The sequence below is a fragment of the Hylobates moloch genome, unplaced genomic scaffold (assembly GCF_009828535.3).
Source record: "Hylobates moloch isolate HMO894 unplaced genomic scaffold, HMol_V3 SCAFFOLD_8, whole genome shotgun sequence".
Taxonomy (NCBI): domain Eukaryota; kingdom Metazoa; phylum Chordata; class Mammalia; order Primates; family Hylobatidae; genus Hylobates; species Hylobates moloch.
The window spans coordinates 109,940,619-109,968,214 of record NW_026652283.1 but is presented as its reverse complement, the minus strand read 5'-3'; the positions used below and the strand labels follow the sequence as shown (position 1 = coordinate 109,968,214).

Sequence of the window (27,596 nt, the reverse complement as noted above, 5' to 3'; positions counted from 1 at the left end):
GTATCAACAACATATTAATATATACTCATAATTTCACTTTCTAGGGACCCAAGGCCCATAAAGCAGAGAATAAAAATGGATTATCTTGATATTGTTAGATTAGTCTCTTAACATGTAGACAGAAAGCTGCTGTTGTAGATATTTTTAAATGGTGAGCTCACTATAATTTCAAAGGATTAACAAATTTATTCTGACTTTCTCAATTTAGAAAATTGTTCATCTTAGTTAACAGGAAAATAATTCAGATGTAAAAGCTTACAATTTTTCTTAAAGATGACCACCTACCAGCCCAGGCTGTATTAGAGCTATCTCTGTTATCCAAATGAGTCCCAGAACTGCTGGGACAAAAAACATGTAAATATATAGATTATATGTATCAACTTGCAGATAGTAATGTCCTGTAACTTGGCCCTTTCTCAGGAGGGCCATGGCTATAACTAGGCAGTGCAAGTGACTATATTCCGCCATTCACTGGGATTTTAAATACTGTCCGGGTGAATGCAGCATATTAGAAGAATATGATTAAAGTTTTCACAGATAATTCAAAGATACCAATACACAAACCTGATAAAAATACATCAGCACTTCAATGAAAGACTAGATAATATAAAATTTACAGGGTACATTAGCAAAACTGTATGGTGCAGGGTGAGGGAAAGAACCTTTGCTGCTTATTTCCCCTCAAAGTCCTGGTATTTTTATTTAAAGAGCCTGAGAGCACCTAGTAAAACCAACATTTTCTGTAGTTCAGCTGTGAAGAAAACCATCTGGCTTCAGGAGTGATACGCATGACTAAGAGCTGGTCAGTTGAGTAATTCAATCCACCCCATCAAAGAGATTGGTTTAGAGAAAAACACATGACCCAGTCAAAGCCAATGAGAGTCAATCTGGGGATCAGCTGGAAAGACATAGAGAGGCAAGCTCACTCTTCAGCTTGACTTAAATTTAGAGATGCTGTAGACTTTGTTTTACCATTATCTAAAAAGGAAGCCGCCATAAAAAGCAAAGGCAAGCTATCTGAGTCCCTGGACTAAGGCATCCTAGAAATCAGTAGCCCCTGTGTATGTATATAAGCCAACAGATCCTCTTATTTTCTAGAGCCAGTATGAACTGGGTTTGCTGTCACTTGTATTAAAAAGAGTACCAAATGACAGGCTCACTTGGAGAAAGACAGCCATTTCAACAAGTTCCATTTCGAAGTACCTCAAATAATTTCTTAGCTAGAAGTCCCAGTAAATGGAATGGGCTAACAGCCAAACTGGACCACTGACAACCACTGACATGGACACACATATACACTGGAGAAAAAAATTCTTTTTCACTTTACACTTAAAATACATGCAATTTTTATTTGTCAATCATACCTCAGTAAAGCTAAGGGGAAATATTATATCCTTGTACATTATGTATCCAAAAACATCAACGAATACCTTTTTTTTAAAAAAATCCATTATTCTCTTAAATCATGTAGAAGACAAAAAGTAGAGTTCCAAACCATTGCTACAACAATGCTAGGTTTTATAATTATCCATGTATTTATCTACAGTGATAGTACTTTTTTCTTTGTACATCTTTGAGTTATTCTCTAGTATCTTTTCATTTCAGCCCTCAGAAGTCCCTTTGGATTTCTTGTAGGACAGGTCTAGGGGTAACAAACTCCCTCAGCTTTTGTTTATCTGGGAATGTCTTGAAAAGAAAAAATCCTAAGCTGCAATGGATGTAATGCAAAATTATGGCCTACATATGGTACCAGATCAGCTTCTGGCATTAAAAATATAGTCATTTGATTCCATTCTGATTCTTTCCCAAAATGTGTTAGGCTACTAAATCTCAGTATTTTCTACTAATAAGCAAGTATAATTCACAACAACATAGCAGCAGAGAAGTGCATTCAATTTTCATTAACATCATCAACGATTACTCTGATGACAAGCATTCCTCAGGATTATGCTCATTTTCAGACATTCAGTTTCAGCTTAAACTCTTCATTCTTCTTCTCACTGCTACTTTGCATCAGCCACAAAGCCTGCACGTTGGGGTTGGAACTGCCAACAAAAAAATAATGATTGCTCTGCAGTAACTGAGCAACTGGAATAATATTTCAAAGGCTTCCAAAATCTGTTGCCCACTTACTCATACTTTGGGTTTGAGAGAACTCAGACCAATGAGGCTAAATACTGACAGCCATCACTCTATGCACCCTGCAGCCTCTGTGGCATATTTAGGTTGCTCAGTTGAGACTGAACAACACAGAAGCACAAACTGGGCCACATCTAACAGTCTGCTACATTCATAGACTCAGCCCAAGTGTTTCTTAAAAATACTCCAATTCAAGGCAACACTAAAAAGTAAGTAGTAAAGAGGCCATTTCTGTGATCCACGCAGCCTTGTGACTTCTGAAAGATCACCTACCTCTGCTGTTTTTTCATCTGCAGAACATAATAGTCTAACTACACAATCACCTCCCAGAGCTAACATTTGAGAAATCTTGTGATCCCTAAGCCTGAAAGCTTAGAATCATGTGGTCCCAGGCAATGTTATTGGTATTCTGTAATTAAGTTATACAGCCAGTTAATATTACTCATACTGGACCTTTGCAAGTCTATGGTGATTTTCATATTAGAATGTCAAACGGGGCTGAAATATTTTTTTTTGACACAGTAAGGCTTAGCTTGGAATTTGAATTAAGAGAAAGCTTAGGCTAATGGTTAACCTTGGATTAATGTTTATTTTACTCTTAGCTTTGTATCACATGGTGATATCCTATTTTCTCCAGGATATTGTTTATGCCATTATAAAATTCTAGCTAACACCACTAAATTCTAGGCATAAAGTACTGCTAATAAATACCATTAACTGACTATTCCGAAATCAAAAGTATAACCTAAATATACTTAGTGAAGATGAATGCAGGGATCCTCTGACTGGCTCTGATACTGTTTTCTTTCACAGTATGTCCTAGAATGACTGCTGACAGCTGCAGTGCAAGGCTGAGAGCAGTATAAAGGATTAAACCATCAGTTATAAGGCAGTTATAAGGCATCTCTTTATGATTTTTCTCCTAACAGAATTAAGGGCTTGCCATCCAGCTTACAGCAAAGAAGATATTATGAAGCGAGGGATGGTGACACTGTCATGGGTACCAACCGTAGACAGCAGGATGGGGCAGGGGGACCTCAAAGTGGACTTTAGAAACCAAATAGACTTAAGTCTGAATTCTATCCCTATTACTCTCTAGCTGTGTACCCCTGGACAAGTTATCTTATCTCCCTGAATCGCTGGGTCTCACCTATTCCATAAAGAACTGCTAAGAAGTACTTCCCAGGGTTATTAAAGAGAATACATGAAAGAAGTACATATGTAAAACAGATTACATAGTGCTTGAACACTCAGAGTGCTCAGCTCACCTTTCCTTTCTTCTGGTCTACCCTCAGGCAAATCACTTCTCAGCAATGCTAAGAGAACCCAGCCCCACAAAGGTTCTCTCCTCCAACCACAAGTTAACCCGAAGGAGTCGCTTGCTGTTTGAGTTGACACTCTCTAGTAAATCCTGGCTTAACTTCTACGGCAAGGTGAGTGACCGCATGGGCCCGAAAGAAGGAAAGACACAAACGTCCTCATCAAAGCACTCATGGGCCACAAAAGCACAACCTTGATTCTCTTGCCTCTGATTAAACCTACAGCTACCTGAGCATTTTCCACAAGCGATGAGACAATCTTCACAGCATGGGTAGATTCCTCCGACTTCATCTCAGCCTTGGATGTTGTCATTTGAGCTCTTCCTTGGAAAACAACCATCAGAGAAGCCTGTAGCTGTGATACACCCCTTTACTGTCCCCATATTAATTCCCTGAATGGTAATTGTAAAAATCCATTAATCTTACCACGCTACTTCCTGCCTGGCTTCTCACAGCATGGTGCTGAGGAAAGGAGATTCTAGAAGGTGTTAGGCCATGAGGTGTAAAATGAGAAGAACCCATACAAAGAACGTTTCTCCAAGAAAGCTTCAATTCAACCTCCATGTTACCAAATTATCGTTTGTATTTTCCAACCAGAGTTCCAGGTCCCAGTAGCATTTGCCCTGAGGAGCTCAGGAAGCCCCTTCAACAGTGCTGCCCCTTTTTACTGCTTCTTTACATCTCAAATTAACCTGCAAGTCCAGATTTGCAATGGAACTGTGCCAATGCCCAGGCTGGGAACAGCAGGCAGAGCCCCCAGGAGGCTAAGGACCTCAGAGTGCCCATATCACCTCAGTTTTATTTCAACACGAAACCAATTCCTTCTAGGAAACATGCTTAACATCAAAAAGAGTTGTAAAATGGGGCCGGGCGTGGTGGTTCATGCCTGTAATCCCAGCACTTTGGGAGGGCAAGGTGGGCAGATCACATGAGGTCAGGAGTTCGAGACCAACCTGGCCAACATAGCAAAATCCCGTCTCTAATAAAAACACAATTATCCGGGCATGGTGGTGAGTGTAATCCCAGCTACTTGGGAGGCTGAAGCAGAAGAGTCGCTTGAACCTGTGACGGGGCGGCTGCAGTGAGCCAAGATGGTGCCACTGCACTCCAGCCTGGGCAACAGAGCAAGACTCCATCTCGGAAAACACAAACAAAAACACAGAGTTGTAAAATGGACACACGCACTGTAGTCTTATAGAAAAAAAAAAAAAAGAAGAAGAACTTAGACAACTCTTCCTAACATAGTGATCCTCAACCTCTACAACATCTAAGATCGCCTGGGACACTTTTCAAAACTGCAGGTAACTGGCACCACCCCAGACACACAGAATCAGAAACTCTGGGGATGGGCTTGAGCATCTGTAGATTTTTTTTAAAGCTCCAAATCAAAGGGTGAGAAACACTGGCTTAGTCTACGACTGGCAATGAAGTGTAAGTCAGACTTCGAATCAGGTTTTCCTCATTTTTCCCAAAATGCAGCACTTCTCAAAGGCTGCTGGGTGGGATATTGTACCTAAGAAGGTTGAGAAATGTCCAGCTGGAAATGGATTCTCTGGAGAAGAAAACTGAGAACCCCGATGTTAAACAAAACACGTCTTTACTTTAGAACTCCCAGAATCGTCCTAGGCTCAGGTACATTGTACCCTACCAGAGAGGAATCCATTATACAGTATTTTCCCAAACTTACTTGATCACAAAATTCTTCTTTGAAAAATATCTCACAACTCTACTAATCTCCAGGAAACACTCTGGGAAACGCTGGTCTCATGTGCTTGTCCTTCAATAATGATTTCAAGAGGTTTCCTGGAAGGTCAGTACAGTGCAAACATTCACTTAAAAATGTGTTTGAGTTACTGGCCTTAGGGCTTTGCTGACTGCACACCGCTGCACAATCAGGGCTGCAGGACCAAAAACAGAAATCATTGCAAACTGACTCCATTCACAGACTTATTACAATCCCCTGGGATGCTTTTCAAAATTGCAGGTAACTGGCACCGCCCAAGACACACAGAATCAGAAACTCTGGGGATAGGCTTGGGCATCTGTAGTTTTATTAAAGCTCCAAATTAAAGGCTCAGAAACACTGGCTTAGTCTACGACTGGCAGTGAGCTGTAAACCAAACTTGGAATCAGGTTTTCCCCCAAATGCAGTGCTTCTCAAAGGCTACTGGGTGGGGCCATTTTTCCTAAGTTGAGAATTGTCATGGGTGATAAGGATGCTGTGTCCCACCCTCCCCCTAGGATGGGGCTCCTAGGATGGGGCACCAAACAACTAGGATGGGGCTCCGAACAACCTAGGATGGGGCTCCAAACAACTCAATCCTTTTCTAACTTGGTCCCAATATAAACAAACCTAAGTCATGACTAATAACTATCAAGTTATGAATGAAGATGAGACTGTGCACACATCACTAAATTTCCTGGAATAAGGTTACCAGACATTTTCATGTTCTTAGCAATACCGTAAACCTATAAGTACTTTATTACATATAGATGCCCTTTATGATATTATTCCACTATTAACGGCTAGTGGCAAGGGCATAAATACTCCTGCATTAAAAGAGAAACTGGTACTCTCCAGCCTAGGGGGCCTGGAATGCCACAGTTTTCAAAGGGGAAGGCTTTCTTCTTCTTGTTTCTCCTCTGGGCAATTAGAATTTTAAACTCTTAACACAAGTAATAAACTTCCAGCTATGATGGGTTTCATATTTGTGATACCTTTGTGATCAGCATTACAAATATACAACAACAGGCCAGCAATGGTGGCTCACGCCTGTAATCCCAGTGCTTTGGGAGGCTGAGGTGGGAGGATCACTTGAGCTCAGGAGTTCAAGACCAGCCTGGTCAACATGGCGAAACCCTGTCTCTACAAAAAATACAAAAGTTAGCTGGGCGAGGTGATGCATGCCTATAGCCCCAGCTACTTGGGAGACTGAGGCAGGAGAATTGCTTCAGTCTGGGGTGGGGAGGTAGGTTTCACTAAGCAGAAACCACACGATTACACTCCAGCCTGGGTGACAAGAGTGAAACCCTGTCCCCCCATTCCCCCCGCCAAAAAAAAGATATATACATATATACACACACACACACATATATATACATACACACCAACGAAAAATGCCATAGGCAGGGTATTCAATTGGCAATGACAAAGTTACTAGTATCATACTAATACTCCTAATATCATATTCTAGCCAGTGAGAAGAACTCATTGCGAATATGGTTTGTTCTGTAGAGTATTATTTGATTCCAAGTAACTTACGAAGTAAGTTCAGCCAAGCAAACTCAGAAGAATTCAGTGATTTATATCCTACACAAATACTGATTACCTAAATGTAAATATCACTCGTGAGTATTGCTCATAAATCACAGTGTGCCCATGCACTCAACCGACAAATTTACCGAGGTCCTCTCATACAACAGGCAGTATTTCAGGAGCTGGAAATTCAGGAGTTGGAAATGCAGCAGTGAACAAGAGATAAGAACCCCTGCCTTCAGGAAGCTTTCATTCTAGATCTAGGAATCCAAATAAATACCAAGTTAATTGGATTTTTGTCATTTCAATCCTCTTGCAAGGTTGGCGCTGAAAGAAACTATTTCAGCTGCTCTGTGCATGACATGAGTTCAAGACAGGAGACGGGGGTCCCAGAGGAGGACCCAGATCCTAGCTGTACTTCCATATACTACCTTAGCTCATCTTTTTATGTCTCTGAGTCTCAGTTTCCTCATTTGTTCATTAAGTACTGGATTGAAGCCTGACGCATTACTCAATGCATAGTAGTTGAGGGGTATTTGAAAATGTGTGGGGGTGGGGAAGCATTCTGGTTGACACAATCACTGAGTGGGCCCAGGAATGGTGAATGTCCTTTATGTCACAGGACAAGCCTATACCAGGGTCACGGAGCTCCTGAGAGCCAAGATCGGCTGACTCTGTTTGTGGTCCTTTCCCAGATGCCATGCTATTCCATTCTTTCTAGGATTGTCTAGGGTGTTATGATCCCTGAGTTCTGTTCATTTGCAATAGGTTGGGTAAAGCAGTGAATGTTTCTTTGCAAAGAAAACCATCTGTCAACATCCTCTCCTCTGAAAACCTCAGACTAGGTAAAGCAGGCAGCTTCTAGTTATCATTCTAAAGCTACCTAAATTTTCAAAATGCCCCCCAGTTCCTTTTAGGAAGGTTTTTGTTTGTTTGTTTTTGAGATGGAGTCTTGCTCTGTCACCCAGCTTGTAGTGCACTGGCACGATCTCAGCTCACTGCAACCTCCGTCTCCTGGGTTCAAACAATTATCCTGCCTCAGCCTCCTGAGTAGCTAGTACTACAGGCGTGCACCACCACACCTGGCTAATTTTTGTATTTTTAGTAGAGATGGAGTTTAATCACGTTGGCCAAGCTGGTCTTGAACTCCTGACCTCAAGTGACCTTTCCACCTTGGCCTCTGAAAGCGCTGGGATTACAGGCATTACCCACTGTGCCCAGTCTAGGAAAGTTTTTTCATACCCAAAGCTCAAATAACTAAAATTAAAATAATCGTATCAACTAGATTTAATTTCCACTAGGATTTAGCTAATTTGAGCTAATTTGATTGTAGCTTGTTACAAAAAGGTATGTTAGTACAGTCATGGTTTTGAGAAGACTTACAGCATCCTTCTAAGGCCTGAAGTGGATAATTACAAAATATTTTGCAACCAAATCATTAATCCCTAGAAAACAGGCAGTTCGTGGAAAGAATATGTGAACAAAACCAAAAAGGTTAAGTAAGAAAATCTTATCACATACATAGTGCAGTTAAACAACTATTACCTTCTTCACTGATGAGCAGACACAATGCAATACTACCCAAGAAGTTAAAATCAGACCTCTCTAGGTTAAACATATCATAAATGAAAGAAGGAATTTTCACGTCCTACCAATTAGGTTGAAATGTCATCTTATTATCTCTGCCTCCTGCCCAAGTTTGGTGATGTTGTCATCTCCCTCTTTAGAGTTATTTAACCCCTAACCTGCCATTAAGACACATATTTGAGTGGCTATGGGCGAAACGATTGCAAGTCATCCTAGAAAGATTCTTTTAACTAAATTGATGATTACTAAAGTGTGCACTGAGGTATCCTGGGTCCTCAAAGGGAATTCACAGAGGCACTTTCAGATATTTTAATTTTTTGGCAGAATATAGTAATAGTAGACATCTGTTAGACATCATACAGTCAACATTAGATTGAGCTACATTCCTTTTGGCGACAGCGTATATCTGCCCTTTTAGTGGTTTCTGTAATAAATGCAATTGCTGCACAAAATGAGATGGTGTCTAATCTAATTCCAAAGTTGAGACATCGCGCAGTGCTCAAGAGATGCACACATCCCCCTGTTCACTCTGGTCGAGAATGAGATCAAACTATTAGTTTTTCCAATTTATTGTATTATTTTCCCAAACAGCTTCTAAGTCAATAGGACATAAATACTCATAGCTGATGGACCTAACTACTTTTTTTTTCTTTTTGGAGCTGGAGTCTCGCTCTGTCGCCCAGGCTGGAGTGCAGTGGTGCGATCTCGGCTAACTGCAACTTCCATCTCCTGGGTTCAAGCGATTCTCCTGCTTCAGCCTCTCATTTAGCTGGGATTACAAGTGATCTGCCCTCCCTGGCCTCCCAAAGTGCTAGGATTACAGGTGTGAGCCACTATGCCCAGCCCTAACTACTTAATTTTTAGACATTAGGTATTTCCTTTGTTCAAGGGATACTGGAAAAATTAATGAGACACTAATGACACCATGAACCAAGAATGTTGAAGAACCTCTCAACTATACCTCTTGGTCAATCTCCAAAATAGGGCAGAGAATAGGAAGGGTTCTTTTTCACAGAGCTGTTATTTGGAAGAAGAGATCAGGACCTGGACCCACCTCCTCACGAAGCCACAGCAGAAGCAAGAGCTGCACTGGTCTCACTACTAGTGGAAGGTCAGGATCAGCAGATGGTCAGCTGCCCACATTTTAGGCCTACTGCTCCCTTTATGTCTGGAGGTTCAAGGACAGAAGGGATGAATTACTTAAATACACCCTAAGTACAGCCTATAAGCTAAAGACCAATAGACTTCAATTTTCATTTTAAACTTAGAAGTGTGCGCTCTTCAAAATAATTCACCAAGAGACAAAATAAAAGTATACTGTAAAAAATCAGTGATAGTTACTTATAGTGCTTTTTGGGCGTTTATATTCATCCATCTTCGATTTATTCAACTGAAGTCCAACCGTGTAACAAAGATTAGGTAGGAACTTCGGCTATAAGCCAAACCATCTTAATTGTAGAAAGGGGGTTTAAAGAATGCTAATTTCATTGTGGACTAGTAATTGACTGACAGGGATAAAAAAATAAGCGTTTAGGCTGGGTGGAGTGGCTCCTACCTGTAATCGAGCACTTCAGGAGGCTGAGGCAGGAGGATCACTTGAGCCCAGGAGTTTCAGACAAGCTTGGGCAACATAGTGAGATTCCTCTCCACAAAAAAATGTAAATATAAAAATAATATAAAGGGATAAAAGCAATTCTTATTAGTTTTAGGGAGAAAATAGTAGGTATATAGTATTTTGTAAAAGCTGCCATCACCTTAACTGCATCATCAAAATTAACACTGTCAATGAGGAACAGATGTGATACCTTGATAAGAACACATCATTTATGTAGAATTCCTGTTCAGAATAGATAACCTGAATCCAATTACAAGAATCACTCATCTAACCCAAAGTAAGAAACAGCCTTTAAAAGAAAAAAAAAAAAAGATTGTGTACTTCAAAAACATTTTCACAAAAGACAAAGAAAGGCTATGAAAATGGTTCGGGTTAAAGGAACATAGAGACATAATAACTAAATGCAATCCCTGATGTTAGTACTAGAGGGGAAAATACTTTAAAGGACATTAAGTCAATTTACAAAACCAGAACCCAGTACATTAGGCAAATTCAAATAAATGTTACGTTTACCGATGTTGATACTTGCATTTTTCTTATATAAGAAAATATCCTTATTCTTAGGAAATATACTACTTAGCAGGAAAGGGCTATGATGTATACACTTATTCTCAAATGGTTCAGATAAAATAGTATATATATTTATTTATGTATGTATATACATGAGGGGAAAGAAAGACACAAATAGCACAGATAAAAAGCAAATGAGCAGGGTATAGTGGCCCATGCCTGTGATCCCAGCATTCCAGGATTCCGAGGCAGGTGGATCACTTGAGCCCAGCAGTTTGAGACCAGCCTGGGCACCATGGCAAAACTCAGTCTCTACAAAAGATACAAAAAATTTAAGCAGATGTACTGGTACACACCTGCAGTCCCAGCTACTTAAGAGGCTAGGGTGGGAGGATCTCTCCAGCCTGGGAGGCAGAGGCTGCAGTGAGCCAAGATTGCACCACTGCACCACTGCACTCCAGCCTGGCGGGCAAAGACAAACTCTGTCTCTAATTAAAAAAAAAAAAAAAAAAAAAGGAAATGATGTAAAATGTTAACAACAGGTCAATCTAAGTAAAGAACACGTAAGTTCTTTGTACTATTCTTATTTTTGCAACTTTCCTATACAGACTGTACCCCACTTACAGCGGTTCAAATTACAATTTTTCTACTTTACACTGGGTTTAACAGGGTATTAAATGCTTTCTGACTTACAATATTTTTGACTTACAATAGGCTTATCCAGATATAACAGCACTGTTAAGTCAAAGAGCATCTGTAATTTGAAATTATTTCCAAATATTTTCAGTAAGTAAAATGTCTATGTAGCACTTTGGGGTACAAGAAGCTAACTGCTTCAGTAACTAAACAGGATGCCTGCGCCACAGCTAAAGAATGTATGATATGTATCAGATATACATGGGCGTAATGACAGGAAGTTCACTGTCAATCAATAGTGTGATGGTACCAAAGCACATAAACACAAGTTCTCAGTCATTGCCTGCTGAAGACTCTGCAGTAAGTGATGTGCACGAACAGTGAAAAGAACTGAAGATACCAAACTTAAATGAACAAGATATATAGGGACCTTACTGCTAAGGTTCACCATATGGAAGGGAAGTCTGCGTCATTTTGTGGTCTTCCCGGGGCACCACAACAACTAGGCTCCTCAAATGATTCTGTTCTGTAGGTCTGGAGTGGGGCCTGGGGCCCAGATGCTCTCAAGTGCCCCAGAAGATAGCTGCAGATGGCCCACGGACTACACTAAGGCCACAGGTTCTAGCTGACCCTTTGCATGCTGGGAAGCCCCAGCTCCCATTAATGTACAACGATTTGTTCTTTTGAGGAAGTCTGTAGATTGCTTTACAGGGTATGAATAACATCAGGAAGGGTGATTTTCATCTTAAATAAAGTGAGCTGAAGACTAAGTACAGAGAAAAAGATCCTTGAGGTTAAAGGACACTGTGCAGCTCCTCTCAGTCTGCCCAGAAAATTCCTACACATGCTCCAAGAATTCTGCTCAAGCATCACTTTTTGGGACTGATTCCTATATTCCTTCCCTTGAGGGCTGGATGAGAGCCCACTTATTGTTCCACGAGCCCATCTGTCTCAAGACCCTTCTCAACACTGTGCTGAAACTGTTAATTTTCCTTCCCTGTCTCTCTCTCTAGGCTGCTTCATGAAGGAAGGAGAAGAACTGGAATGGTGACTTGGAGACAGAATATCAGAACTCAGCTGCGGACATCATGAATTGAGGGTGCTGGTGGAATATGCCGTGAAGATGGTCAGGAGTGCGCATCTCAGAGGAGTGGTTTGAGCTGAGGGTACAAATTTGAAGTTAGCAGTTTGGATAAAAGTTCACCGCTTACACCAGAAGCAACTACATGAGTGAAAGAGAATGAGAAGAACAGAAAAACATGGACTGCTAGAGAACATCAGTACTTAAGGCATGGAAAAGGAGATTATGAAGAAACAGCCAGAGGTGTATGAAAAAACTACCAGAGTTTATTGTCACAATATAGAAATAAGGCAAGGGAAGTGAGAGTCCCAAGGACAGTGGTCAAAGTGCCAAATGACGGAGAGAAATCAAGGAACACCTAATACGTATAATCCGGTACTCAATACTAAAAATATGAGTTAAAATACGTGGTATCAAATTACAGTGAGATGAAAAATAACACTGAGACTCAAACACACAACAAGGACCTCAAAGGAAGAAAAGTTAGGTGACCATTTACCAAAGAAAGAACTCAAGCTGCCCACATGCAATTAGCTAGTCTACACCGGGGTACCGTCTTCATTCCAACTTTAGGTCGTGACTCAAATTAGGACAGACATGAATTTTCCAAGACTATAGGTAAGAGTTTTATTTCACTTTGCTGCAAAATATACATATATAATTATATATGTGTATATATATATATATATACATATATATAATACAAGTCAAATTTTATAAATTATGTGATGGTATTTTTTTTTTTTTGAGACGGAGTTTTGCTCTTGTCTCCCAGGTTGGAGTGCAATGGCATGATCTCTGCTCACCGCAACCTCCACCTCCGAGGTTCAAGCGATTCTCCTGCCTCAGCCTCCTGCCTCAGCTCATTTTTTTTTTTTTATTTTGAGTAGAGACAGGGTTTCACCTTGTCAGCCTGGATGGTCTCGAAATCCTGACCTCAACTGATCCACCCACCTCGGCCTCCCAAAGTGCAGGGATTATAGGCATGAGCCACCACACTCACACTTTAATTTTAATTTAATCTATTTTCGTCCTGTCAGGACCTTTTCTCCTTTTATATACCTACCCGCCAGCCTTGGCATAAGGTTGGCTATTCACATGTGTTATAAAGTTAGAAAACACATTTGATGATACAAGTGGCCACGTCTGCAAGTTTTTATCATATATGAGATTTTGTGTCTGCAGGATCCCCATCAATTCTGTGGGACATTCTTTCAATAGATTCCTTTCCTGCTTAAGTGAGCCTCATTGAGTTCAGCTTCTTGTACCTAAGAATCCTAAATAAAAACCAACATTTTATTTTACTAATAAAATTTTAAAAATTAACTATCATTAATTTTATTAACCATCCCATTTTAAATTTTATTAAGAAAAAAAGGCTAGACCCTTAAAGTAAAGGTTATCCCTTTAGAGTGAGTATTAGCTCTTTGAAAACAACACGCTATTTTTCTCATTTCTCTGTGGATGACTGAGACTTTCACCAGAGACTGGATTCCAATCCAAGAATTGGTACTTGGTAACCACAAAGCACATTTAAAGTCCAACACGTAGTAACAAGTCTCAATATACGTTTGTGAGTTCAGAACATACAACTCTTTATTAAAACATTTAAGGGTAAACATTAATATTTCGAATTACCATTTATTTTAAGAACTTAAATATAATTTTCATGAAAAAATTAAAGTATCAGCTTGGATTAGATATTTGCCTAGTGGAAGAGATGAATTTTCTTTTCTCTGGGGGACTTGACTATATGATCACATTTGTAATGTTAAAAAAAAATCTGGCCAGGCACGGTGGCTCACACCTGTAATCCCAGCACTTTGGGAGGCCAAGGCAGGACCCTGTTTCAAAAACAAAAATTTAAGTAACGATTGAAGTGTTTGCTTCCAGAGGTTCTAATGCTTTCCTTTGTCTACCCTCCACTCTAATTTTCACTCCCTCTCTTATTCCAGATTTCTCTGCACAACTCCATCAGATTCTTGCCCTCTTTTCTCATTTTCAGTTAATATATTCCTAGGATGATGTGATTCAAGTTCCTTTTTTTCTTTCTTTTTTTTTTTTTTTTTTCTTGAGACAGGGTCCCACTCTGTTACCCAGGCTATAGTGCAGTGATGTGATCTCAGCTCACTACAGTCTCAACCTTTCTGGCTTAAGGGATCCTCCGACTCCAGCCTCCCAAGTGGCTGCGACTACAGGCACATGCCGCCACACCCAGCTAATTTTTAAAAATATTTTTATAGAGACAGGGGTCTTGTCATGTTGCCTCAGTTGGTCTTGAACTCTTGAGCTCAAGCAATTTGTCTGCCTTGGCCTCCCAGTGGGTTGAGATTATAGGTGCGAGCCACCGTGCCCAGCCTCATTTTCGGTTCTTCAGGAAAGGTATCACATTGTGGGTCAGAAACTGAGTGAAAAGAGAGCTACTTCCTAAGTGTCAGCTGAACATTCTGAAATTGCATTCTTTCAAACACCAGTATGTTATTGACAGTTTTAGAGTCATGATTTTCCACAAGGAAGGACTGTTAATGTGATGAGGGGGAAAACGAAAAAGCCTAAAGCAGTTGGCTTCTTATGAACAATCAAATCAAACCCTGGAGTGTGTCAGGCCCTCTGCTTGTGACAGAACAAACATTTCTGCTGTTAATCATAAAAGTAATTTTTAAGTATCATACAAGTATTTCTGATAAGCAAAAAGGTCCTATTATCTTTGCTGAAGAAAAACAAGTGAGAAAGTGAGTAATTCTGAATCATGTTTTAACTGCAAATATAGGCAATAACTTCTAAGAAAAAAAAAGACAACAAGGTCTAAAATTAAGTCCCAAAGATCTTACCACTGTAAATACATTTTTTTCATACATGACACAGTTTGGAATAAAAAGTGATTTAAAAATCTAAGCAAAGGAAAAATAAAGCTCAAAACATGAAGTCTAAAAAATCTAATTCCTATCAATTATTTTTACCTTTAAAGGAAAATCATTATAAAAATATGTACTTCGACTTTTTATTTTTAATTGTAAAATTCATGTAATGAAATTTACCATCTTAACCATTTCTAAATATACAATCCAGTAGCATTAAATACAGTCACAGTTTTCTACTGCTAAATTCATTCACTGTTATGTAACCAAACTCCAAATCTTTTTCATCTTGCATAACTGTAACTCTGTACCCATTAAACAAGTGCCTATTCTTGCTTCCCACAGCCCCTGACACCTCTCATTCTATTTTCTGTCTCTATGAATGTGACCACTCTAGGGACCACATATTAGTGGAATCACACAGTATTTGTCACACTCTGACTGGCTAATTTCACAAAGCATCATGTCTCAAACTGCATCCATATTTTATTATGTGTCAGAATTTCTCTCCTTTTTAAGACTGAAAAATATTCCACTGTATGGATATACATACTGCATTTCGTGTATCCATTCATCTATTAATGGATATTGGGTTGGGACTGCCTCTACCTTTTTTTTTTTTTTTTTTTTTTTTTTGGAGAGGAGGTCTCGCTGTGTCACCCAAGCTAGAGTGCAGTGATGTGATCATAGCTCACTGCAGACTCAGCCTCCTGGGCTCAAGCAATCCTCCCGCCTTCGCTCCCAAGTAGCTGGGACTACAGGCATGAGCCACCATGCCTGGCTAATTTTATTGATTTATTTATTTCTGTAGAGATGGGGTCTTCTGACTATGTTTCCCAGGCTGGCCTTGAACTCTTGAGCTCAAGTGATCCTCCCACCTCACCTCCCAGAGTGTTTGGATTACAGGGGCGTGAGCCCCAGCACTCAGCCTTCACTTATTTTAAAACAATTAATTTAACTAAGCAGGCAAAGTGCTGGAGTCTGATCCCTTGCCTCCAAGGCAGCAGAGAAAATACAAATGTTAAAAGGAAGTAGGGGAAAGGCTGGTACACCATCAAGTGTGCACCAAATGATAATAATAATATTGCTAGCTTCTGATGAGGGTTTTCAGACACCAGCAACTCCTTCAAACCTTTGTTTGTGAAGTAGGAACATACATATGCTAGATACTAAAAACACAGAGACCATGCCTACTATGAAGGCCAGATGGCCAAAGGACAAACATCTAACCAGTAAATAATTATAAACAATATGGAAAATAAGGTAATAGAGACAGGCACACAATGGCCCAGACCCATCCCAGCCTGGGGCTCAGCGAAGGCTCCCCCCTTACCTGCCTCCCAAGATGAGGCTCAGGCATGGAGCGAGAGTCTGGAGGGTCAAGAGGAAGGGGAAGGCACTGCAGATATGGGACAGCACAATAAGACATGGAGGAGAGAAAGCAAAGCACAGGCTTGGAGGTAGAACCTAACTCAATGAAAAGGGCATCCCAATAGCAGAGCTCAAAACAGAATGGGAAAGACAGCAACAACACCTGACTAAGGATCAATCAACAGGAAGAAACAAAAACCTACTGGAAGGCATGCATCACCGGACACCCGTTCATGTGCCAGTATGAACCTCCTGGAGTAGCCTCGTCTGCAGAAAACCAATGGCGGCCCAGGAGTATAAATTAAAATTGAAGCAGTGAAAGGTGACACTGATTAAAAGCTTACAGACTTCATGGTACCCCTCATTCCATTCAATGAAAATATTTTAAAAGTCTAAAACATATCCAAAAGAAGGCCACTTTATAAAATCCAAACTGTTACTTTTCTCTGGCTTTTCAAATAGGAGCAACTTGCCCAGTTAGTACATTATAGTTTTACATTATTATTTACTTATAACATCTGCTTCCTTCCAAAAACGATTGCATCAGCTACTATTTTATGTTATCTGCTAGTCATGCTTCACAGACTAGTGGAACTGCAAAGGGCCTATAAGATTATGTGTCTACAAACAGTTTTTAGCCCCCGGATGCTTGAGAAGGAGCTGGATCACCAAAATGGGAAAGGAAAGTTCTGCGCCCTGCTCAGGGGTGGGTCCAGGAGATGACTGTGCAAACAATAATGACAATGCAATGACATGTGCCTGCAAGAAGAATGTGGGTGGTGCCAGAGGACTAAGTGGAGCCATCTTCAGGTAGGAGACATCCCTTTATTCACTTTTCCATTCATTCACTCACTAATTCATTCTTTAGTTTGGTGCCTCGTAAGAGCCAGGCACTGGTCCTCAAGCTAGATTTGTCTATACAGGCACACATTTCCATTGAGGTGAGGTTTGAAGCTCCCTAGTCAGCGATGAGAAGAAAGTATGCTAGGTAGAAAGAATGGGGAGACCAACACAGCTTCAAGGACTGACAGCTGGGGAGGAGTGAGCAGAAGGGCTGGAGGTGGGAGACAGGAACAGGTGGAGCCAAGAGCACAGGTCGGGGAGGGGGAGTACAGAGAGCTAGCATCAGGGACAGGAGCACGGAAAGCCAGCAGCACATCTTTTCCTTGATAGGAGGAAAGGAATTAAGGATGTGGAAATGTGGTTCCATTTCATCATAGGGAGAGGCAGGAAACATATCAGTGAGCAATGACAAGATACAAGGTGGCCGTAAAAATTGTGAGCAGAGGCCAAGCATGGTGACTTACACCTGTAATCCCAGCACTTTGGGAGGCCAAGGAAAAAGGAAAGAAAGAAAGAGAGAAAGAGAGAAAGAAAGAAAGGGAGAGAGAGAGAGAGAAAGAAAGAGACAGAGAAAGAAAGAGAGAGAAAGAGAGAGAGAAAGGAAAGGAGGAAGGAAGGAAAGAAGGAAAGAAAGAAAGAATAAGTAAATAAGTAGTCCAAAGCTGATTAAGGTCTACTTGGGCAAATGCAAAGTTATAGGATGTTTCTGTTGTAAAGTTAAAGCTACCAGAGTAGCAGGACAGGGAACACTTGGGGAGCTTGGGAAGCCCTTGTTTTCCCAGAACTGCTCCTTACTTTTATAGACTCAGGGCTTGAACATCCCTCAGCAGCAGAACTTCACCAGACTTGAAAGAAACCAACATGCACATTGAGAATGCAGCAAATGAGTAATGAGTTGTTTCCTTTCTTTTTGGGCAGACACACCTACCCCACAACAGCGCATGCCTGGCGATCACAGGATCCCAGCAAGGGGAGTTAATTGTTCCATTCAAACATTTAGTAGCATTAGGCCCTAAGTTTTGCAGTAGGGATAGCCTTGTGTGTTAAACACATCCTTCATAGAGCTTGTTCCACCATGGTTCCTTCTCGGTCAATTGCTGCTCACTATTCAATCATTCATTCATTCATTTATTAGAGACAGTGTTTGCCGTTGCCCAGGCTGGAGTGCAGTGGCACGATCTTGGCTCACTGCAACCTCTGCCACCCCAGTTCAAGCGATTCTTCTGCCTCACCCTCCCTAGTAGCTGGGATTACAGGTATACACCACCATGCCTGGCTAATTTTTATATTTACAGTAGAGATGGGATTTCACCATATTGGCCAGGCTGGTCTCAAACTCCTGACTCTGTGATCCACCTGCTTCGGTCTCCCAAAGTGCTGGGATTATAAGAGTGTGCCACTGCACCCAGCCTACTTCTCTATTTTGTAAAGTTTATTTTGACTGTTTTCTGGCATTATCTCAAGGTCTTACTAATTATGGTCTACATGGGGTTGTAATGACATTGTTCTCTTTTGCATCATCCAAGTAATTCTCAAAAACATTAAAAATCACAAGGCCCAAGATTAGGACAGTTCCATATGCCCTTCAAGTTGACCCTGAATTACTTAAGCCTCTTAACCACTTGACTTTCTACTCAGGAAAGGATTTGGGAGGAATTCTCCTTCAGTTATTTTTGTTTGTATTATTAACTTTCAGCTAAGGTTGTTTTTTTATTTTTTCTATTGTTAGTAACTGAAATACAGTTCTTTATGAAACTCCACACACACCCTCATTTAAGTACAGGGCAGTTCATTAATGCAAAATCAAATCATTAACTACTCTGGCTTCCATTATTTTATCTTAATAGTGTGACAAAAGTTTTCAGAGAAAAAAAAAAGCAAAACCATCAAGCAAACCTCTATAGACATTTGTTAAATGAAGAAGGACAGTGAAGGGGGCTTTCTGAAGATATGTATATGCCGAGTGCAGCCTACCTATCTTCATTTTTATGCCTATTGAATTACTTCTAGAAAAAAAAAAGACTCCTCTGCTGAAGCTTGGAACTATATATATATACCATTGCATGTCAACATTAATGATATGTTACAGTACTTGTTTTATTTTGTATTTTTTAAGTTTAGTCTTGTCAGATGTAACAAAACATCTTATTGCATAGAAACTCAAAATTACTGATTACAAGAGCAGAACTGAAACAACATTCCAGAGATTTTCATTTGTCCCTGGATGAAAACCAAGCTTACAATCCATAAGGGTACTATTCTCAAAGAATTCTAGACAGTGACCCTCTAAGACACTGTATGTCAGAAAGAAAGCTCATTCTTCAATTTCCAAAACCATGGTATTTAAATAATTATTTTCTAGCAAAGTCAAAAGTAGAGTACCTATTTGAGGACAGGGTGACTATTTTAAAAAGCTCAATATTCTGTCCCAATTTCCAATGGGAGAACAAATGTTCCTATGTAAGCGAACTGTTTCAAAAAGATGTAGCTCTTCTAGCTCTATGATTGGCTTAAGTCACTTGCCACTCTGAGAAGAGATAAATCCTTAAAAAGTTGGGAAAGTTAGATGTAGATGTTACAGCCTTTAAAAAGCGAATGAAAAGGATTCAGTGGAGCCAAGTAATTGTATTACTTTGGAAGAAGTATCATTATCTTGAAGTAATAACTTGTTACTAATCAAGCTATTCAAAGTAAAACGAAATTTCATACATTTCAAACATATCCAGAATATTGAACACAAAGCAGACCATGCAAAAGTTTGTTTCTTGAGCGAAAACGCTCACTTACCTGGGGGTTCAAGAAGGGAAGGTTAGGAGGTGGCTACATCATTCCCCCTCTGGGTCAAAATTACCTTGGCGTCTCTCCTTGAAATAGGAAGGCAGCTAAAATAAAATAAAAACAGAAAGCAACCCTTGTAAATTTCCATGTCTTAAATGTATGTGGACAAAATGGGAAAATTTTAAATCACTTAGCATACAAAATACAATTCATCTGAAAGTATTACCCCAAAAAGCAGGATGGTATTTGTTCTCTCCCTGTTTCAATGAATAAAATGCAAACTATTTGTTTTAAAAAAATCAAGGCTTTAAATAGTGATAACCATGTCTAAAGGTGTCTAAAAATGAAGCTGAACATTTTCACGTGAAAAAGAGCAAATCATAAAAGCTGACCTCGCAAGAAACAAACGTGCCCAGCTAGCTGCCAGCGAGCCGCTTCCTAACTCGCAGCTCTGCTTCCAATGCTCTGACAGTGCTGAAGTCACACTGGGGTTTCCAGGTTGGGGTCAGGAAGCAAAGTGCTGCCCCCCTCTGCAAGGACTGTGTTCAGCGCCACCGCTTAAAAAAAGAAAAAAAAGGTTTCATGAAATGAAATGTTAAAAAATAAAAAATCCTCCTCTTTTCCCCAGGGAAGGAAAGCGTGCACACGCTGGAAAACGGTGGGAGTAGGGAGGAACGCCCGTCTTCCTGAGGCACCGCAGGGTTCGCCGCGCAGCGCCGCTGGTGAGGACCGAGCGCATCTGCCCATAGCGCCCGGGCCGCGCCTGGAGCCCCCCGCAACCAGGGAAGAATGGTGGGCACGTCCCAGGGAACACGACACCCAAGGGGGGGGGGCGTGAAACCCCCAGACCTGCCCTGCCCCTGCCTGCAGATCGCGCCCTGCAGGGCGTGACAACGGGCCCCAGTCGTCCCTTCGTTTTAGGAATATCAATGGAGGAAATCGATGTGTCGACAAGATAAAAGCAGAATGGAAAAGAGGTGCAAGCAAAATACTCTGGAATGAAGGGCAAGGGGAAAATACTCTGGAAAGGGACTAAGCCCTTCCGGTTAAATTCATGTCAATAACGTTATCTTCAATTAATCAAGGCACAGTCCTCCTTCCTGAGTTGTCAGGATTTTTATCCCATCTGTATTTATAATTCGAATAACAGCAAATAGCCATCTCTATATATATTTGCTATTATATATATATACATACATATACAAATATATTCATATATACAAATATACAATTTGCTATTACTGTGTGTATACACACACACGTGCGCACACACACACACAGAATTGCTCCCATTTCACATGCAGGAATAAAAAAAAGGAAAGAAAGAAAAAGAAAGAAAAGAAAGAAAGAAAGAGAAAAGAAAAGAAAAGAAAAGAAAAAAGAAAAGAAAAGAAAAGAAAAGAAAAGAAAAGAAAAGAAAAGAAAAACAGGCCCAGAAAGCTCCAAAGGAAAATTGCTAAGTCTCAGGTCTACAGACAGCTGGTCCCCAGTTCCTCCATGGGGATGGCCTCCAAACACCTCTCCGAAGGTTTTCTCTGACTCATTGACATGAACAAGGTCAGTTGAAGTGTGAGGTGTATCACTATAGAGGTTTAGAGTCTATTTTGTACCCGCCCACTCTTACCCCGGTTCACTGTGGGTTTAGTGTTGGAGAGGGTTGCGGACTGCCTGGGGCCAGCTCTTGGCCCCAACTCGGTGCCTCTACTGCGATGCCTGCGCAGCTCTCACCACCCACTTCCGCCTCTGCCTGGCCAATCAATCTATGTCTAAACCGAATTGCAATTGGCAGCAAGGCAGCAATGCCTAAGTGGAATAATCACTTGGACCCGAATCTGAGTTGTTTTCCGTCCCCGACAACAAATAATGTTACTTCAGCGCCTGCAGGCCAAGAGTTGAAATGAGCTTATAATTTGGCTTCCAATCCATCTCACATTCTGATTCCAACTACTTAAATTTTCTTTTCTGCGTTTTAGCTTGCAGGCGGCAGATCTGGAGGCTCCATCACTGGCATGGTCTTTATGGATATCCTTCATGAATAGCCTTGGCCATCTAAGTAAAAAGGGGGGAAATCTACATAATCCAAAACCACACTTGTTTTAATAATGAAAACAAATAGACTGTCAGCTGGTACCTCCACATAATCATTAATAATCTAATTTGTACTTTCTTACTCCAGCCACTTGAAGAACTGTTCACAGTTTTCTCATCTATACACAGTAATCCACATACATCGAGCCCCGGAGTGCAAGGTACTGGCAATACCAAACTGCAGGTTCAGAGCCACGGCACGGCTCAGCTCCTCCCTCGTTTTCCAGTGAAGGGACTTATTAAAAGTCTGCTCTTCAGCCCTGGAAAGTACATGTCTCCTTAGCCATTCCAAGCGTCATGTTCCTCCAGAGAAGAGTCATCTCAAGCTAGTAACTGAAAAATAAAGAGACTAGAAGGCAAACCTACTGCCAAGACCCCCTTGGAAATCAGGGTGGAAGGGAAATAGCATCATGGAAAATTCCAGGAGGTGACCTGCAGGTATACTAACAGCTAATGAGAAGTGGGTATGTTCAACTGGACAGACGCTCTACAGGAAGAAAAGAGAAGGAGCATCAACAGCACATCCACAATGTGTCCATACACCACGCAAGCTGTGTTACACATGAACTCATTCCAACCACAACAATGCTATGGATACGTGCATTAATATTTCTACTTTACAAATGCAGAAAGGAGGCTCAAAGGTGTTAAGTAACCTACTGGGCTCGCACGTGGTGAAATCAGGATTTTTCTAACTTTCAAAACCAAACTCTACAAAGGAAAGTGAGCCTTTACTCTGTTGACTTTGCAACACGCCTTTACCTACAGGACGTAGCCTTCATGTATGATTCTTTGAAAGTAAGTATGGGGCAGCCAGGCATGGTGGCTCATGCGTATAATCCCAGCACTTTGGCAGGCCAAGGCGGGCAGATCACAAGGTCAGGAGATCGAGACCATCCTGGCCAATACAGTGAAACCCTGTCTCCACTAAAAAAAAAAAAAAAAAAATTAGCCAGGCACGATGGCAGGTGCCTGTAGTCCCAGCTACTCGGGAAGTTAAGGCAGGAGAATGGCGTGAACCCGGGGGGTGGAGCTTGCAGTGAGCCAAGATCGCACCACTGCACTCCAGCCTGGGCGACAGAGCAAGACTCCGTCTCAAAAAAAAAAAAAAAAATTAGTATGGGGCTTACATAACACAGCTGCATGGAAGTGATGGCTAGGTATATGTGCTGCCAGCAACCTAAGGCTGCCATGTTGGCCTCAGGAACACAGCCCACCCTAATCCCCTATAATTCCCTCATAAGAAACCACAATGACAAAAACGCACACTTTCTGAGTATCAAAGAAATAGACAATAAGTATGTGCCAAAAGCAAAAACTAAATCCAATAAAGCAACTGCAGTTAGAGTAGTTACAAAACCTTGCTTTCCCCGATTCAGACAGTGACAATGACATCCCTCTGTCTAAATTCTTATGTCAGCCTGGCCAACATGGTGAAACTCCGTCTGGACTAAAAATACAAAAATTAGCCGGGCAAGGTGGCAGGCACCTGTAATCCCAGCTACTCAGGAGGCTGAGGCATGAGAATGACTGGAATCCGGGAGGTAGAGGTTGCAGTGAGCTGAGATGGTGCCAATGCACTCCAGCCTGGGGAAAAGAGTGAGACTCCGTCTCCAGTAAATAATTAATAAATTCATTCATTCATTCTTGTATACAGGTCTCAGTCCCCTCCCCGTCCTCTGATGCCCAGTATGTTCTCCATAGTTTGGCACAGAGAGTGAGGATTCCGAGTGAGCATTATGGAAGAGCTCATGTGTCATCACCAGTGTCAGTTACAGTAAAAAGCAAGTATGAGGAGGAAGGATGTGCGTGAGAGCAGCTGAGAAACCATCCATGGAAAAATCCTAGAATTGGTTTTGGAAGTTTTTCAGTTCGGATTCTAAAGATTGGGAAGTCCACCCTGCCCCACCCCCAAAGAAACGGAGTTTGGCAGACATTAATTAGCAGTCCTCTATAAATAAACCTACTTTTAATCATGTTAAAAGAAATCTACCAAAAGTCATCTACTGAAAAGAGCAATTAAAAACGGTGAAAATGAATACATTAAGATCAATAACATTTTAACCATCTAGGAACTCATCCTATTTAATGTACAACTAATAAGTGAAAGTTCTTTGCATTTTAATGTCCAAAGGGTTTCAAAAACACAATGGATCCAACGGTGTGAAAACATCCATCCAGCCGCCTTAAGTTCCAAGGCTTACTCACCTGCATCTATTTAAAACTTTAAATCTTTACACCATCTAAACCATGTCTGTGTCAGACACACTGATTCTCAAAATGTGAAAAATAAAAAGGCTAAAAACCCCCTTCACCATCAGCATGCCTAAAATAACAAATGAAAAACACCACGAGATGAGATATGTGTCTGCCAACTGAAAGTTCCCAGTGAGATCTTCTTTGTGCATATGTGGCTAATTTTATATATACACAAAATTATATTTAGATCTTAATGGTAACTTTTATTTCTTTAAATCAACGAAGTCCCTTATGTTATGGCACTGGAGGATAGAGCAGGGATAGGGTCAGGAACTGTATGGCCAACTTCTAAAATTATCATCTTTCTCAAGATATGTCTCAGAAAAGAAAGGCCTCTTGGATGTCACACATGATAAATTGTGTGTTACTATACAATATCCTTAACCACATTCCTTCTACATTAAATAATTTTACTGCAAATAGTATGTTTTAGAACACAACTGATTTTAAAGGTCGCGAATTCTTCCCCTAGAAGATTACTTTCCTGTTATTTTGTTAAATGAAAAACAGGATCTTGGTGTCCTGGTCTTAAGACTACAGGATGCAGACTCAACGGAAAGATATCTATTTTTAATTCCTTTTCATTTTAATCCTTTCACTCAAGTGGGTCACCCTGATTTTCTTCACTTCAATTTCTTACCTCAATAGATAGAGATAATCTCAGATAACAAAGTTATGCTACTAAATTACTTGGAAGTCTCTTTAAAAAGGTACAAGTCCATTATTGCCTTAAAGGATACCAAATATTATTTTCCTTATACTTCAAAGATTTACCAAGTGTAGCTGGGCGCGGTGGCTCACACATGTAATCCCAGTACTTTGGGAGGCTGAGACGGGTGGATCATGAGGTCAGGAGATCGAGACCATCCTGGCTAACATGGGGAAACCCCGTCTCTACTAAAAATACAAAAAACTAGCCAGGCTTGGTGGCGGGCACCTGTAATCCCAGCTACTCTGGAGGCTGAGGCAGGAGAATGGCGTGAAATCAGGAGGCGGAGCGTGCAGCGAGCCGAGATCACGCCACAGCACTCCAGCCTGGGCGACAGAGCGAGACTCCGTTTCAAAAAAAAAAAAAAAAAAAAAAAGGCTTACCAAGTGCCTCCAAAGCTCACCAGTAGGGACCCTGCATGGTCTGGAGTTGAACTGTTTTCACATTGTCAACATGGGAACCACTAACAAAATCGACAATGAAGTGACTCACATCATAAGCTAACTGGAGATATAAATGATAAGCTATTATAGCATAAAAAAGCACTGACCAATTTAGTCTGGAGAGGATCTGCATTATAACTAGTCTCTTGAAAAGAAAGTACATTGCTTCTGTTTGTCATTGGCTGTGAGACCAATAACACAATTTTTCTCCTCAATCAGTGAAGATACAGACAACTGATGGACCTCCGTAAAAGAGCTATTTTCCAGCAAACAGTCTGCAGTGCCATAGTTACACTCCACATGCAATTGTTCATTTTATTAGACACCCTTTTCCAGTAAATCCTTCTGGGCTGGCCTTGCCCTTATTAGACACTACAGCTGCTCAGCTGGTGCTAGATGCCATCACAGAGCCTAATGAGGCCAGAACAGTGTTTCAGGGATATCAGCTGTGCTTAATCCTGTCCAGAACACAAAATTTGGCTTTTCATCTTAAATGAGTTACTGTGAGATCTTAGGCAAGTTCTTAACTCCTGTGAGCCTCCACTTCCCGATCTGTAAAATGAAGAGGTTGGACTAAATCTGTGATTCTCGGTGGGGGAGGATGATCTTTATCTGTTGTCTTCTCACCCCTAGCCAAGAATCCCTGTGTGTAAGAAGATATGTTACAGATGGTAACAAGCTACACCAATAAATGATGAAAATGCAGACAGCATTGAGACTTAGATGTTAAGACTAGGGAAGAAAAGCTTAAAAAGAGAACTGCTATAACGCTTAAAGTTGTAGACTTTGAGAGTACAAAGATTTCAGCAGGCTAACTGATAAAGAGTAGTTAGACAATCAAATAGAACAACCATGGTTACTTCATTAGCCAAATGTCACCTCTCATTGTGGCCTTTCCAACACATAGCTGGCTGAGTTAGGCAGGCACAACCCTTCATTCAGAAAAGTAAACTCACCCCCAAAGATGATACAATGATCAAGAATAGGTCAACTAGGATGCATGGTCCGAGGCAACAGGGACATCTATACACGGCAGCCCAAAATAACAAATTATACATTCCCACACCTTATACGCCAACATACTACTCCAACACAACAATGGAAGTAGCGGTATGGGGAGGGCAGAGGTGTGTGGTTCAGAAATGCCAACTTCAGTCCCGGTTCTGCCATGAAATAATTGTGTGACCTTGAGCAAGTCACCTGCAAAATCAAAGTATGGAACAGATCATCTCTAAGTTACCTTCCAGTAGAGAAACTGAACTTACTTTTTATTATTCTTTTTGTTTTGTTTTTGTTTTTGAGACAGAGTTTCGCTCTATCGCCCAGGCTGGAGTTCCATGGCACTATCTCGGATCACTGCAAGCTCCGCCTCCTAGGTTCACACCATTCTCCTGCCTCAACCCCCCGAAGTAGCTGGGACTACAGGCGCCTGCCATTACGCCTGGCTAATTTTTTGTATTTTTAGTAGAGACGGGATTTCACCATGTTAGCCAGGATAGTCTCCATCTCCTGACCTCGTGATCTGCCTGCCTCGGCCTCCCAAAGTGCTGGGATTACAGGCGTGAGCCACCGCGCCCGGCCCTTTTTATTATTCTAATAAACATCTATGTGCTACTAGAATCTCCACAGCATCTTTAAGGTCACTACATGCATCTCCATTACTGGCTCAGTTTTTTAAATTACCACATTCCCAGCCTTTTCGGGCAAAGACAACACTTAGGACAACTGCCCAGAACACAAGTTTGAGATGCAGAATGAGTAAAGTCTGTTTTCTCTGGCTTCTTTACAATTCCCTCTGGCTAAATTCTACCCTGTACTCTGCCAAGTCTCTGTATTTCTGGCACTGAGACTTGATCTATAGTAGTCATAGGGCTGGTGACACTGTGATAGATGAAGAAATTAAATCTTTCGCTAAACTTGAAAAGGCAATTTTGAATGTTAATTTTTATCTTCTTCCTTTCCAGATGCAGGAATGTCAACAGTTGAGAGACACTATGATGAAGGTAGAAAGTCACTGCAAAAATGGACTTGCCTCCCAAATGGTCTCTCATTATCTTGCAAATGTATTACTTTTGCTGTATCAATTTCTGAGTTTATTTTGTGT

The 27,596-nt window shown here is 40.9% G+C and overlaps 1 protein-coding gene across 7 annotated transcripts in view; it reads right to left on the bottom strand.

The window, feature by feature from the left end:
- CSGALNACT1 (chondroitin sulfate N-acetylgalactosaminyltransferase 1) overlaps positions 1-27,596 on the bottom strand; it is a 352,092-nt gene that overhangs the window by 176,600 nt on the left and 147,896 nt on the right. For 5 of the 7 annotated variants that reach the window (XM_032162332.2, XM_058441982.1, XM_058441981.1 and 2 more), the window contains one exon: positions 20,003-20,097. The gene's annotated coding sequence lies outside the window, so the exon portion shown is untranslated. Of the gene's footprint in view, positions 1-20,002; positions 20,098-20,219; positions 20,663-27,596 lie in introns of those variants that run through there. The other 2 variants (XM_032162331.2, XM_032162333.2) reach the window with 2 other exon arrangements.